Source organism: Anomaloglossus baeobatrachus, chromosome 3 (assembly GCF_048569485.1).
Source record: "Anomaloglossus baeobatrachus isolate aAnoBae1 chromosome 3, aAnoBae1.hap1, whole genome shotgun sequence".
Lineage (NCBI taxonomy): Eukaryota > Metazoa > Chordata > Amphibia > Anura > Aromobatidae > Anomaloglossus > Anomaloglossus baeobatrachus.
In genome coordinates this window covers 698461735-698475470 of record NC_134355.1, presented here as the reverse complement: position 1 = coordinate 698475470, position 13736 = coordinate 698461735, and the positions used below count along the sequence as shown (strand labels likewise).

Here is a 13736-nt window from a genome sequence, read left to right as displayed (position 1 = left end):
CTGCTAGTAAACACAGCCCAGCTATGCTCCCTCTGTCCACCTACAAACAGCTCTTCTAGAAGGGTCTCCTCCGTTGTACCTGAGGAGTTCAAAACGTAAGCACAAAGCAACAGAGAGTTTTTTGTTGGGAGAGCAGCTCAGCCGAAAGCTAACGTGGAACCTTTTACACCCCTAGAATGCTACTCGAGCCAAAGAGACCATCGCCCCTGAATAAACACAGCCCAGCTAAGCTGCTTCCGTCCACATACAAAGAGCTCTTTTCCAAAAGTATCCTCCATTCTAACTCGGGAGTTCAAAACGTAGGCAGCGAGCAACAGAGTTATTTGTCGGGAGAGCAATTGAAAGACGACGTGGAACCTTCTTCACTCGTACATAGGCTGCTACTTAAGCAAAAAAGACCATCGTCCCTGGGTGGGCTTGAACCACCATCCTTTCGGTTAACAGCCGAACGCGCTAACCAATTGCGCCACAGAGACGCAAACAGATCTTTCTACAGGAACTCTCAGCCAGGCAGGCCAGGCACAGGTTTCTCAGATCAACTTTTTAACATAATATGACAAAAAGAAATCAGCAAAAACAAAGAGACAATTGCTGATGCTCAGGAGGACTCGAGGCGCCGACAATAAGCTCCTGCTGATGGATTCCATCACAAAGACCAAATACATTTTAGCCACTTTTGAAAAGTCAGTCGATAAATAGACCTTCTCAACGAACAGACCACCGGCAGCAGAGTGGCGCAGCGGAAGCGTGCTGGGCCCATAACCCAGAGGTCGATGGATCGAAACCATCCTCTGCTAGTTGATTCTTTTTATACAGGTCATCATTATATTTCTTCGATAAGACTGATATTGTGCTACATTGCAACTTTCGTCTCCAAACTATTAAGGGGTTTTTTATTGCTTACCCCTCGGTTCTTCGTAGATATGTAAAGGGTTTGCTTGGAAGAGGTGTGCATGTATTTGTAAGCCACCCTTCACCTTTTAAACTCCTCCGATGATCTTCTACTATGGTAAAATGGAACTCACACTGTAAAAAAAAAAGCAAGCTATTCTTACATAAAAATTGCCATATAGCATTGCAGCTTCTCACCTGACATGATGAGAAAATCACCGTGAAGTGTGGCAAGAAACTAAAGGCAGACCTGTCATGCCAGGGGGATTAGCTCAAGTGGCAGAGCGCTCGCTTTGCATGCGAGAGGCAGCGGGATCGATGCCCGCATTCTCCAAGAGATATTTTTCACATGGTAGCAGTGATTGTCTTTTTACCTCATGCTCAAAACTCCAACAGCTAAAACTAGGAGGCTTTCGATCAAGGACAAAACAAGCCTTCGATAGCTCAGCTGGTAGAGCCGAAGACTGTAGAAGAAAGTTAGCAATCCTTAGGTCGCTGGTTCAATTCCGGCTCGAAGGAGTTTTGCGCATTCTATCGGAAGGTTCATCCGGCTGGTAAACACAGCCCAGCTATGCTCGTTCCGTCCACCTACAAACAGCTCTTCTAGAAAGGTCTCCTCCGTTGTACCTGAGAAGTGAGGAGATCAAAACGTAAGCACAAATCAACAGAGAGTTTTTTGTCTTCTCCGTAGATATGTAAAGGCTTTGCTTGGAAGAGGCGTGCATGTATTTGGAAGCCACCCTTCACCTTGTAAAGTCCTCCGATGATCTTCTACTATGGCAACATGGAACTCACACTTAAAAAAAAAAAAAAAAAGCTATTCTTACAGAAAAAAAATACCATATAACAATGCAGCTTCTCACCTGACATGATAAGAAAATCCCTATGAAGTGTGGCAAGAAACTAAAGGCACAACTGTCCCGCCAGGGGAATTAGCTCAAGTGGTAGAGCGCTCGCTTCGCATGTGAGAGGCAGCGGGATCGATGCCCGCATTCTCCAAGAGTTATTTTTCACATGGTAGCAGTGATTGCCTTTTCACCTCATGCTCAAAACTCCAACAGCTAAAACTAGGAGGCTTTCAACCAAGGCCAAGACAAGCCTTCAATAGCTCAGCTGGTAGAGCCAAAGACTGTAGATGTAAATGAGCAAATCCTTCGGTTGCTGGTTCAATTCCAGCTCGAAGGATGTTTGCGCGTTCTATCGGAGGGCTCATCCTGCTAGTAAACACAGCCCAGCTATGCTCCCTCTGTCCACCTACAAACAGCTCTTCTAGAAGGGTCTCCTCCGTTGTACCTGAGGAGTTCAAAACGTAAGCACAAAGCAACAGAGAGTTTTTTGTTGGGAGAGCAGCTCAGCCGAAAGCTAACGTGGAAACTTTTACACCCCTTGAATGCTACTCGAGCCAAAGAGACCATCGCCCCTGAATAAACACAGCCCAGCTAAGCTGCTTCCGTCCACATACAAAGAGCTCTTTTCCAAAAGTATCCTCCATTCTAACTCGGGAGTTCAAAACGTAGGCAGCGAGCAACAGAGTTATTTGTCGGGAGAGCAATTGAAAGACGACGTGGAACCTTCTTCACTCGTACATAGGCTGCTACTTAAGCAAAAAAGACCATCGTCCCTGGGTGGGCTTGAACCACCATCCTTTCGGTTAACAGCCGAACGCGCTAACCAATTGCGCCACAGAGACGCAAACAGATCTTTCTACAGGAACTCTCAGCCAGGCAGGCCAGGCACAGGTTTCTCAGATCAACTTTTTAACATAATATGACAAAAAGAAATCAGCAAAAACAAAGAGACAATTGCTGATGCTCAGGAGGACTCGAGGCGCCGACAATAAGCTCCTGCTGATGGATTCCATCACAAAGACCAAATACATTTTAGCCACTTTTGAAAAGTCAGTCGATAAATAGACCTTCTCAACGAACAGACCACCGGCAGCAGAGTGGCGCAGCGGAAGCGTGCTGGGCCCATAACCCAGAGGTCGATGGATCGAAACCATCCTCTGCTAGTTGATTCTTTTTATACAGGTCATCATTATATTTCTTCGATAAGACTGATATTGTGCTACATTGCAACTTTCGTCTCCAAACTATTAAGGGGTTTTTTATTGCTTACCCCTCGGTTCTTCGTAGATATGTAAAGGGTTTGCTTGGAAGAGGTGTGCATGTATTTGTAAGCCACCCTTCACCTTTTAAACTCCTCCGATGATCTTCTACTATGGTAAAATGGAACTCACACTGTAAAAAAAAAAGCAAGCTATTCTTACATAAAAATTGCCATATAGCATTGCAGCTTCTCACCTGACATGATGAGAAAATCACCGTGAAGTGTGGCAAGAAACTAAAGGCAGACCTGTCATGCCAGGGGGATTAGCTCAAGTGGCAGAGCGCTCGCTTTGCATGCGAGAGGCAGCGGGATCGATGCCCGCATTCTCCAAGAGTTATTTTTCACATGGTAGCAGTGATTGTCTTTTTACCTCATGCTCAAAACTCCAACAGCTAAAACTAGGAGGCTTTCGATCAAGGACAAAACAAGCCTTCGATAGCTCAGCTGGTAGAGCCGAAGACTGTAGAAGAAAGTTAGCAATCCTAAGGTCGCTGGTTCAATTCCGGCTCGAAGGAGTTTTGCGCATTCTATCGGAAGGTTCATCCGGCTGGTAAACACAGCCCAGCTATGCTCGTTCCGTCCACCTACAAACAGCTCTTCTAGAAAGGTCTCCTCCGTTGTACCTGAGGAGTGAGGAGATCAAAACGTAAGCACAAATCAACAGAGAGTTTTTTGTCTTCTCCGTAGATATGTAAAGGCTTTGCTTGGAAGAGGCGTGCATGTATTTGGAAGCCACCCTTCACCTTGTAAAGTCCTCCGATGATCTTCTACTATGGCAACATGGAACTCACACTTAAAAAAAAAAAAAAAAAGCTATTCTTACAGAAAAAAAATACCATATAACAATGCAGCTTCTCACCTGACATGATAAGAAAATCCCTATGAAGTGTGGCAAGAAACTAAAGGCACAACTGTCCCGCCAGGGGAATTAGCTCAAGTGGTAGAGCGCTCGCTTCGCATGTGAGAGGCAGCGGGATCGATGCCCGCATTCTCCAAGAGTTATTTTTCACATGGTAGCAGTGATTGCCTTTTCACCTCATGCTCAAAACTCCAACAGCTAAAACTAGGAGGCTTTCAACCAAGGCCAAGACAAGCCTTCAATAGCTCAGCTGGTAGAGCCAAAGACTGTAGATGTAAATGAGCAAATCCTTCGGTTGCTGGTTCAATTCCAGCTCGAAGGATGTTTGCGCGTTCTATCGGAGGGCTCATCCTGCTAGTAAACACAGCCCAGCTATGCTCCCTCTGTCCACCTACAAACAGCTCTTCTAGAAGGGTCTCCTCCGTTGTACCTGAGGAGTTCAAAACGTAAGCACAAAGCAACAGAGAGTTTTTTGTTGGGAGAGCAGCTCAGCCGAAAGCTAACGTGGAACCTTTTACACCCCTAGAATGCTACTCGAGCCAAAGAGACCATCGCCCCTGAATAAACACAGCCCAGCTAAGCTGCTTCCGTCCACATACAAAGAGCTCTTTTCCAAAAGTATCCTCCATTCTAACTCGGGAGTTCAAAACGTAGGCAGCGAGCAACAGAGTTATTTGTCGGGAGAGCAATTGAAAGACGACGTGGAACCTTCTTCACTCGTACATAGGCTGCTACTTAAGCAAAAAAGACCATCGTCCCTGGGTGGGCTTGAACCACCATCCTTTCGGTTAACAGCCGAACGCGCTAACCAATTGCGCCACAGAGACGCAAACAGATCTTTCTACAGGAACTCTCAGCCAGGCAGGCCAGGCACAGGTTTCTCAGATCAACTTTTTAACATAATATGACAAAAAGAAATCAGCAAAAACAAAGAGACAATTGCTGATGCTCAGGAGGACTCGAGGCGCCGACAATAAGCTCCTGCTGATGGATTCCATCACAAAGACCAAATACATTTTAGCCACTTTTGAAAAGTCAGTCGATAAATAGACCTTCTCAACGAACAGACCACCGGCAGCAGAGTGGCGCAGCGGAAGCGTGCTGGGCCCATAACCCAGAGGTCGATGGATCGAAACCATCCTCTGCTAGTTGATTCTTTTTATACAGGTCATCATTATATTTCTTCGATAAGACTGATATTGTGCTACATTGCAACTTTCGTCTCCAAACTATTAAGGGGTTTTTTATTGCTTACCCCTCGGTTCTTCGTAGATATGTAAAGGGTTTGCTTGGAAGAGGTGTGCATGTATTTGTAAGCCACCCTTCACCTTTTAAACTCCTCCGATGATCTTCTACTATGGTAAAATGGAACTCACACTGTAAAAAAAAAAGCAAGCTATTCTTACATAAAAATTGCCATATAGCATTGCAGCTTCTCACCTGACATGATGAGAAAATCACCGTGAAGTGTGGCAAGAAACTAAAGGCAGACCTGTCATGCCAGGGGGATTAGCTCAAGTGGCAGAGCGCTCGCTTTGCATGCGAGAGGCAGCGGGATCGATGCCCGCATTCTCCAAGAGTTATTTTTCACATGGTAGCAGTGATTGTCTTTTTACCTCATGCTCAAAACTCCAACAGCTAAAACTAGGAGGCTTTCGATCAAGGACAAAACAAGCCTTCGATAGCTCAGCTGGTAGAGCCGAAGACTGTAGAAGAAAGTTAGCAATCCTTAGGTCGCTGGTTCAATTCCGGCTCGAAGGAGTTTTGCGCATTCTATCGGAAGGTTCATCCGGCTGGTAAACACAGCCCAGCTATGCTCGTTCCGTCCACCTACAAACAGCTCTTCTAGAAAGGTCTCCTCCGTTGTACCTGAGGAGTGAGGAGATCAAAACGTAAGCACAAATCAACAGAGAGTTTTTTGTCTTCTCCGTAGATATGTAAAGGCTTTGCTTGGAAGAGGCGTGCATGTATTTGGAAGCCACCCTTCACCTTGTAAAGTCCTCCGATGATCTTCTACTATGGCAACATGGAACTCACACTTAAAAAAAAAAAAAAAAAAAAAAAAAGCTATTCTTACAGAAAAAAAATACCATATAACAATGCAGCTTCTCACCTGACATGATAAGAAAATCCCTATGAAGTGTGGCAAGAAACTAAAGGCACAACTGTCCCGCCAGGGGAATTAGCTCAAGTGGTAGAGCGCTCGCTTCGCATGTGAGAGGCAGCGGGATCGATGCCCGCATTCTCCAAGAGTTATTTTTCACATGGTAGCAGTGATTGCCTTTTCACCTCATGCTCAAAACTCCAACAGCTAAAACTAGGAGGCTTTCAACCAAGGCCAAGACAAGCCTTCAATAGCTCAGCTGGTAGAGCCAAAGACTGTAGATGTAAATGAGCAAATCCTTCGGTTGCTGGTTCAATTCCAGCTCGAAGGATGTTTGCGCGTTCTATCGGAGGGCTCATCCTGCTAGTAAACACAGCCCAGCTATGCTCCCTCTGTCCACCTACAAACAGCTCTTCTAGAAGGGTCTCCTCCGTTGTACCTGAGGAGTTCAAAACGTAAGCACAAAGCAACAGAGAGTTTTTTGTTGGGAGAGCAGCTCAGCCGAAAGCTAACGTGGAACCTTTTACACCCCTAGAATGCTACTCGAGCCAAAGAGACCATCGCCCCTGAATAAACACAGCCCAGCTAAGCTGCTTCCGTCCACATACAAAGAGCTCTTTTCCAAAAGTATCCTCCATTCTAACTCGGGAGTTCAAAACGTAGGCAGCGAGCAACAGAGTTATTTGTCGGGAGAGCAATTGAAAGACGACGTGGAACCTTCTTCACTCGTACATAGGCTGCTACTTAAGCAAAAAAGACCATCGTCCCTGGGTGGGCTTGAACCACCATCCTTTCGGTTAACAGCCGAACGCGCTAACCAATTGCGCCACAGAGACGCAAACAGATCTTTCTACAGGAACTCTCAGCCAGGCAGGCCAGGCACAGGTTTCTCAGATCAACTTTTTAACATAATATGACAAAAAGAAATCAGCAAAAACAAAGAGACAATTGCTGATGCTCAGGAGGACTCGAGGCGCCGACAATAAGCTCCTGCTGATGGATTCCATCACAAAGACCAAATACATTTTAGCCACTTTTGAAAAGTCAGTCGATAAATAGACCTTCTCAACGAACAGACCACCGGCAGCAGAGTGGCGCAGCGGAAGCGTGCTGGGCCCATAACCCAGAGGTCGATGGATCGAAACCATCCTCTGCTAGTTGATTCTTTTTATACAGGTCATCATTATATTTCTTCGATAAGACTGATATTGTGCTACATTGCAACTTTCGTCTCCAAACTATTAAGGGGTTTTTTATTGCTTACCCCTCGGTTCTTCGTAGATATGTAAAGGGTTTGCTTGGAAGAGGTGTGCATGTATTTGTAAGCCACCCTTCACCTTTTAAACTCCTCCGATGATCTTCTACTATGGTAAAATGGAACTCACACTGTAAAAAAAAAAGCAAGCTATTCTTACATAAAAATTGCCATATAGCATTGCAGCTTCTCACCTGACATGATGAGAAAATCACCGTGAAGTGTGGCAAGAAACTAAAGGCAGACCTGTCATGCCAGGGGGATTAGCTCAAGTGGCAGAGCGCTCGCTTTGCATGCGAGAGGCAGCGGGATCGATGCCCGCATTCTCCAAGAGTTATTTTTCACATGGTAGCAGTGATTGTCTTTTTACCTCATGCTCAAAACTCCAACAGCTAAAACTAGGAGGCTTTCGATCAAGGACAAAACAAGCCTTCGATAGCTCAGCTGGTAGAGCCGAAGACTGTAGAAGAAAGTTAGCAATCCTTAGGTCGCTGGTTCAATTCCGGCTCGAAGGAGTTTTGCGCATTCTATCGGAAGGTTCATCCGGCTGGTAAACACAGCCCAGCTATGCTCGTTCCGTCCACCTACAAACAGCTCTTCTAGAAAGGTCTCCTCCGTTGTACCTGAGGAGTGAGGAGATCAAAACGTAAGCACAAATCAACAGAGAGTTTTTTGTCTTCTCCGTAGATATGTAAAGGCTTTGCTTGGAAGAGGCGTGCATGTATTTGGAAGCCACCCTTCACCTTGTAAAGTCCTCCGATGATCTTCTACTATGGCAACATGGAACTCACACTTAAAAAAAAAAAAAAAAAAGCTATTCTTACAGAAAAAAAATACCATATAACAATGCAGCTTCTCACCTGACATGATAAGAAAATCCCTATGAAGTGTGGCAAGAAACTAAAGGCACAACTGTCCCGCCAGGGGAATTAGCTCAAGTGGTAGAGCGCTCGCTTCGCATGTGAGAGGCAGCGGGATCGATGCCCGCATTCTCCAAGAGTTATTTTTCACATGGTAGCAGTGATTGCCTTTTCACCTCATGCTCAAAACTCCAACAGCTAAAACTAGGAGGCTTTCAACCAAGGCCAAGACAAGCCTTCAATAGCTCAGCTGGTAGAGCCAAAGACTGTAGATGTAAATGAGCAAATCCTTCGGTTGCTGGTTCAATTCCAGCTCGAAGGATGTTTGCGCGTTCTATCGGAGGGCTCATCCTGCTAGTAAACACAGCCCAGCTATGCTCCCTCTGTCCACCTACAAACAGCTCTTCTAGAAGGGTCTCCTCCGTTGTACCTGAGGAGTTCAAAACGTAAGCACAAAGCAACAGAGAGTTTTTTGTTGGGAGAGCAGCTCAGCCGAAAGCTAACGTGGAACCTTTTACACCCCTAGAATGCTACTCGAGCCAAAGAGACCATCGCCCCTGAATAAACACAGCCCAGCTAAGCTGCTTCCGTCCACATACAAAGAGCTCTTTTCCAAAAGTATCCTCCATTCTAACTCGGGAGTTCAAAACGTAGGCAGCGAGCAACAGAGTTATTTGTCGGGAGAGCAATTGAAAGACGACGTGGAACCTTCTTCACTCGTACATAGGCTGCTACTTAAGCAAAAAAGACCATCGTCCCTGGGTGGGCTTGAACCACCATCCTTTCGGTTAACAGCCGAACGCGCTAACCAATTGCGCCACAGAGACGCAAACAGATCTTTCTACAGGAACTCTCAGCCAGGCAGGCCAGGCACAGGTTTCTCAGATCAACTTTTTAACATAATATGATAAAAAGAAATCAGCAAAAACAAAGAGACAATTGCTGATGCTCAGGAGGACTCGAGGCGCCGACAATAAGCTCCTGCTGATGGATTCCATCACAAAGACCAAATACATTTTAGCCACTTTTGAAAAGTCAGTCGATAAATAGACCTTCTCAACGAACAGACCACCGGCAGCAGAGTGGCGCAGCGGAAGCGTGCTGGGCCCATAACCCAGAGGTCGATGGATCGAAACCATCCTCTGCTAGTTGATTCTTTTTATACAGGTCATCATTATATTTCTTCGATAAGACTGATATTGTGCTACATTGCAACTTTCGTCTCCAAACTATTAAGGGGTTTTTTATTGCTTACCCCTCGGTTCTTCGTAGATATGTAAAGGGTTTGCTTGGAAGAGGTGTGCATGTATTTGTAAGCCACCCTTCACCTTTTAAACTCCTCCGATGATCTTCTACTATGGTAAAATGGAACTCACACTGTAAAAAAAAAAGCAAGCTATTCTTACATAAAAATTGCCATATAGCATTGCAGCTTCTCACCTGACATGATGAGAAAATCACCGTGAAGTGTGGCAAGAAACTAAAGGCAGACCTGTCATGCCAGGGGGATTAGCTCAAGTGGCAGAGCGCTCGCTTTGCATGCGAGAGGCAGCGGGATCGATGCCCGCATTCTCCAAGAGTTATTTTTCACATGGTAGCAGTGATTGTCTTTTTACCTCATGCTCAAAACTCCAACAGCTAAAACTAGGAGGCTTTCGATCAAGGACAAAACAAGCCTTCGATAGCTCAGCTGGTAGAGCCGAAGACTGTAGAAGAAAGTTAGCAATCCTTAGGTCGCTGGTTCAATTCCGGCTCGAAGGAGTTTTGCGCATTCTATCGGAAGGTTCATCCGGCTGGTAAACACAGCCCAGCTATGCTCGTTCCGTCCACCTACAAACAGCTCTTCTAGAAAGGTCTCCTCCGTTGTACCTGAGGAGTGAGGAGATCAAAACGTAAGCACAAATCAACAGAGAGTTTTTTGTCTTCTCCGTAGATATGTAAAGGCTTTGCTTGGAAGAGGCGTGCATGTATTTGGAAGCCACCCTTCACCTTGTAAAGTCCTCCGATGATCTTCTACTATGGCAACATGGAACTCACACTTAAAAAAAAAAAAAAAAAAAAAAAAAAAGCTATTCTTACAGAAAAAAAATACCATATAACAATGCAGCTTCTCACCTGACATGATAAGAAAATCCCTATGAAGTGTGGCAAGAAACTAAAGGCACAACTGTCCCGCCAGGGGAATTAGCTCAAGTGGTAGAGCGCTCGCTTCGCATGTGAGAGGCAGCGGGATCGATGCCCGCATTCTCCAAGAGTTATTTTTCACATGGTAGCAGTGATTGCCTTTTCACCTCATGCTCAAAACTCCAACAGCTAAAACTAGGAGGCTTTCAACCAAGGCCAAGACAAGCCTTCAATAGCTCAGCTGGTAGAGCCAAAGACTGTAGATGTAAATGAGCAAATCCTTCGGTTGCTGGTTCAATTCCAGCTCGAAGGATGTTTGCGCGTTCTATCGGAGGGCTCATCCTGCTAGTAAACACAGCCCAGCTATGCTCCCTCTGTCCACCTACAAACAGCTCTTCTAGAAGGGTCTCCTCCGTTGTACCTGAGGAGTTCAAAACGTAAGCACAAAGCAACAGAGAGTTTTTTGTTGGGAGAGCAGCTCAGCCGAAAGCTAACGTGGAACCTTTTACACCCCTAGAATGCTACTCGAGCCAAAGAGACCATCGCCCCTGAATAAACACAGCCCAGCTAAGCTGCTTCCGTCCACATACAAAGAGCTCTTTTCCAAAAGTATCCTCCATTCTAACTCGGGAGTTCAAAACGTAGGCAGCGAGCAACAGAGTTATTTGTCGGGAGAGCAATTGAAAGACGACGTGGAACCTTCTTCACTCGTACATAGGCTGCTACTTAAGCAAAAAAGACCATCGTCCCTGGGTGGGCTTGAACCACCATCCTTTCGGTTAACAGCCGAACGCGCTAACCAATTGCGCCACAGAGACGCAAACAGATCTTTCTACAGGAACTCTCAGCCAGGCAGGCCAGGCACAGGTTTCTCAGATCAACTTTTTAACATAATATGACAAAAAGAAATCAGCAAAAACAAAGAGACAATTGCTGATGCTCAGGAGGACTCGAGGCGCCGACAATAAGCTCCTGCTGATGGATTCCATCACAAAGACCAAATACATTTTAGCCACTTTTGAAAAGTCAGTCGATAAATAGACCTTCTCAACGAACAGACCACCGGCAGCAGAGTGGCGCAGCGGAAGCGTGCTGGGCCCATAACCCAGAGGTCGATGGATCGAAACCATCCTCTGCTAGTTGATTCTTTTTATACAGGTCATCATTATATTTCTTCGATAAGACTGATATTGTGCTACATTGCAACTTTCGTCTCCAAACTATTAAGGGGTTTTTTATTGCTTACCCCTCGGTTCTTCGTAGATATGTAAAGGGTTTGCTTGGAAGAGGTGTGCATGTATTTGTAAGCCACCCTTCACCTTTTAAACTCCTCCGATGATCTTCTACTATGGTAAAATGGAACTCACACTGTAAAAAAAAAAGCAAGCTATTCTTACATAAAAATTGCCATATAGCATTGCAGCTTCTCACCTGACATGATGAGAAAATCACCGTGAAGTGTGGCAAGAAACTAAAGGCAGACCTGTCATGCCAGGGGGATTAGCTCAAGTGGCAGAGCGCTCGCTTTGCATGCGAGAGGCAGCGGGATCGATGCCCGCATTCTCCAAGAGTTATTTTTCACATGGTAGCAGTGATTGTCTTTTTACCTCATGCTCAAAACTCCAACAGCTAAAACTAGGAGGCTTTCGATCAAGGACAAAACAAGCCTTCGATAGCTCAGCTGGTAGAGCCGAAGACTGTAGAAGAAAGTTAGCAATCCTTAGGTCGCTGGTTCAATTCCGGCTCGAAGGAGTTTTGCGCATTCTATCGGAAGGTTCATCCGGCTGGTAAACACAGCCCAGCTATGCTCGTTCCGTCCACCTACAAACAGCTCTTCTAGAAAGGTCTCCTCCGTTGTACCTGAGGAGTGAGGAGATCAAAACGTAAGCACAAATCAACAGAGAGTTTTTTGTCTTCTCCGTAGATATGTAAAGGCTTTGCTTGGAAGAGGCGTGCATGTATTTGGAAGCCACCCTTCACCTTGTAAAGTCCTCCGATGATCTTCTACTATGGCAACATGGAACTCACACTTAAAAAAAAAAAAAAAAAGCTATTCTTACAGAAAAAAAATACCATATAACAATGCAGCTTCTCACCTGACATGATAAGAAAATCCCTATGAAGTGTGGCAAGAAACTAAAGGCACAACTGTCCCGCCAGGGGAATTAGCTCAAGTGGTAGAGCGCTCGCTTCGCATGTGAGAGGCAGCGGGATCGATGCCCGCATTCTCCAAGAGTTATTTTTCACATGGTAGCAGTGATTGCCTTTTCACCTCATGCTCAAAACTCCAACAGCTAAAACTAGGAGGCTTTCAACCAAGGCCAAGACAAGCCTTCAATAGCTCAGCTGGTAGAGCCAAAGACTGTAGATGTAAATGAGCAAATCCTTCGGTTGCTGGTTCAATTCCAGCTCGAAGGATGTTTGCGCGTTCTATCGGAGGGCTCATCCTGCTAGTAAACACAGCCCAGCTATGCTCCCTCTGTCCACCTACAAACAGCTCTTCTAGAAGGGTCTCCTCCGTTGTACCTGAGGAGTTCAAAACGTAAGCACAAAGCAACAGAGAGTTTTTTGTTGGGAGAGCAGCTCAGCCGAAAGCTAACGTGGAACCTTTTACACCCCTAGAATGCTACTCGAGCCAAAGAGACCATCGCCCCTGAATAAACACAGCCCAGCTAAGCTGCTTCCGTCCACATACAAAGAGCTCTTTTCCAAAAGTATCCTCCATTCTAACTCGGGAGTTCAAAACGTAGGCAGCGAGCAACAGAGTTATTTGTCGGGAGAGCAATTGAAAGACGACGTGGAACCTTCTTCACTCGTACATAGGCTGCTACTTAAGCAAAAAAGACCATCGTCCCTGGGTGGGCTTGAACCACCATCCTTTCGGTTAACAGCCGAACGCGCTAACCAATTGCGCCACAGAGACGCAAACAGATCTTTCTACAGGAACTCTCAGCCAGGCAGGCCAGGCACAGGTTTCTCAGATCAACTTTTTAACATAATATGACAAAAAGAAATCAGCAAAAACAAAGAGACAATTGCTGATGCTCAGGAGGACTCGAGGCGCCGACAATAAGCTCCTGCTGATGGATTCCATCACAAAGACCAAATACATTTTAGCCACTTTTGAAAAGTCAGTCGATAAATAGACCTTCTCAACGAACAGACCACCGGCAGCAGAGTGGCGCAGCGGAAGCGTGCTGGGCCCATAACCCAGAGGTCGATGGATCGAAACCATCCTCTGCTAGTTGATTCTTTTTATACAGGTCATCATTATATTTCTTCGATAAGACTGATATTGTGCTACATTGCAACTTTCGTCTCCAAACTATTAAGGGGTTTTTTATTGCTTACCCCTCGGTTCTTCGTAGATATGTAAAGGGTTTGCTTGGAAGAGGTGTGCATGTATTTGTAAGCCACCCTTCACCTTTTAAACTCCTCCGATGATCTTCTACTATGGTAAAATGGAACTCACACTGTAAAAAAAAAAGCAAGCTATTCTTACATAAAAATTGCCATATAGCATTGCAGCTTCTC

The 13736-nt window shown here is 45.5% G+C and overlaps 19 non-coding genes across 19 annotated transcripts; 12 read left to right on the top strand and 7 right to left on the bottom strand.

Annotated features, from left to right (window-relative positions):
* Positions 1–402: 402 nt before the first annotated feature.
* TRNAN-GUU (transfer RNA asparagine (anticodon GUU)) lies at positions 403–476 on the bottom strand. Its single transcript has one exon. It is a non-coding gene; the product is annotated as a tRNA-Asn (tRNA).
* Positions 477–1152: 676 nt separating this feature from the next.
* Positions 1153–1225, top strand: TRNAA-UGC (transfer RNA alanine (anticodon UGC)). The gene has a single exon. It is a non-coding gene; the product is annotated as a tRNA-Ala (tRNA).
* Positions 1226–1817: 592 nt separating this feature from the next.
* Positions 1818–1890, top strand: TRNAA-CGC (transfer RNA alanine (anticodon CGC)). Its single transcript has one exon. It is a non-coding gene; the product is annotated as a tRNA-Ala (tRNA).
* A 617-nt stretch (positions 1891–2507) lies between these two features.
* Positions 2508–2581, bottom strand: TRNAN-GUU (transfer RNA asparagine (anticodon GUU)). Its single transcript has one exon. It is a non-coding gene; the product is annotated as a tRNA-Asn (tRNA).
* A 676-nt stretch (positions 2582–3257) lies between these two features.
* On the top strand, positions 3258–3330 carry TRNAA-UGC (transfer RNA alanine (anticodon UGC)). Its single transcript has one exon. It is a non-coding gene; the product is annotated as a tRNA-Ala (tRNA).
* Positions 3331–3922: 592 nt separating this feature from the next.
* Positions 3923–3995, top strand: TRNAA-CGC (transfer RNA alanine (anticodon CGC)). Its single transcript has one exon. It is a non-coding gene; the product is annotated as a tRNA-Ala (tRNA).
* Positions 3996–4612: 617 nt separating this feature from the next.
* On the bottom strand, positions 4613–4686 carry TRNAN-GUU (transfer RNA asparagine (anticodon GUU)). The gene has a single exon. It is a non-coding gene; the product is annotated as a tRNA-Asn (tRNA).
* A 676-nt stretch (positions 4687–5362) lies between these two features.
* TRNAA-UGC (transfer RNA alanine (anticodon UGC)) lies at positions 5363–5435 on the top strand. The gene has a single exon. It is a non-coding gene; the product is annotated as a tRNA-Ala (tRNA).
* Positions 5436–6035: 600 nt separating this feature from the next.
* Positions 6036–6108, top strand: TRNAA-CGC (transfer RNA alanine (anticodon CGC)). The gene has a single exon. It is a non-coding gene; the product is annotated as a tRNA-Ala (tRNA).
* Positions 6109–6725: 617 nt separating this feature from the next.
* TRNAN-GUU (transfer RNA asparagine (anticodon GUU)) lies at positions 6726–6799 on the bottom strand. The gene has a single exon. It is a non-coding gene; the product is annotated as a tRNA-Asn (tRNA).
* Positions 6800–7475: 676 nt separating this feature from the next.
* On the top strand, positions 7476–7548 carry TRNAA-UGC (transfer RNA alanine (anticodon UGC)). The gene has a single exon. It is a non-coding gene; the product is annotated as a tRNA-Ala (tRNA).
* A 593-nt stretch (positions 7549–8141) lies between these two features.
* On the top strand, positions 8142–8214 carry TRNAA-CGC (transfer RNA alanine (anticodon CGC)). The gene has a single exon. It is a non-coding gene; the product is annotated as a tRNA-Ala (tRNA).
* A 617-nt stretch (positions 8215–8831) lies between these two features.
* Positions 8832–8905, bottom strand: TRNAN-GUU (transfer RNA asparagine (anticodon GUU)). Its single transcript has one exon. It is a non-coding gene; the product is annotated as a tRNA-Asn (tRNA).
* A 676-nt stretch (positions 8906–9581) lies between these two features.
* Positions 9582–9654, top strand: TRNAA-UGC (transfer RNA alanine (anticodon UGC)). Its single transcript has one exon. It is a non-coding gene; the product is annotated as a tRNA-Ala (tRNA).
* Positions 9655–10256: 602 nt separating this feature from the next.
* Positions 10257–10329, top strand: TRNAA-CGC (transfer RNA alanine (anticodon CGC)). The gene has a single exon. It is a non-coding gene; the product is annotated as a tRNA-Ala (tRNA).
* Positions 10330–10946: 617 nt separating this feature from the next.
* Positions 10947–11020, bottom strand: TRNAN-GUU (transfer RNA asparagine (anticodon GUU)). The gene has a single exon. It is a non-coding gene; the product is annotated as a tRNA-Asn (tRNA).
* Positions 11021–11696: 676 nt separating this feature from the next.
* TRNAA-UGC (transfer RNA alanine (anticodon UGC)) lies at positions 11697–11769 on the top strand. The gene has a single exon. It is a non-coding gene; the product is annotated as a tRNA-Ala (tRNA).
* Positions 11770–12361: 592 nt separating this feature from the next.
* TRNAA-CGC (transfer RNA alanine (anticodon CGC)) lies at positions 12362–12434 on the top strand. The gene has a single exon. It is a non-coding gene; the product is annotated as a tRNA-Ala (tRNA).
* A 617-nt stretch (positions 12435–13051) lies between these two features.
* Positions 13052–13125, bottom strand: TRNAN-GUU (transfer RNA asparagine (anticodon GUU)). Its single transcript has one exon. It is a non-coding gene; the product is annotated as a tRNA-Asn (tRNA).
* Between the last annotated feature and the right edge of the window lie 611 nt (positions 13126–13736).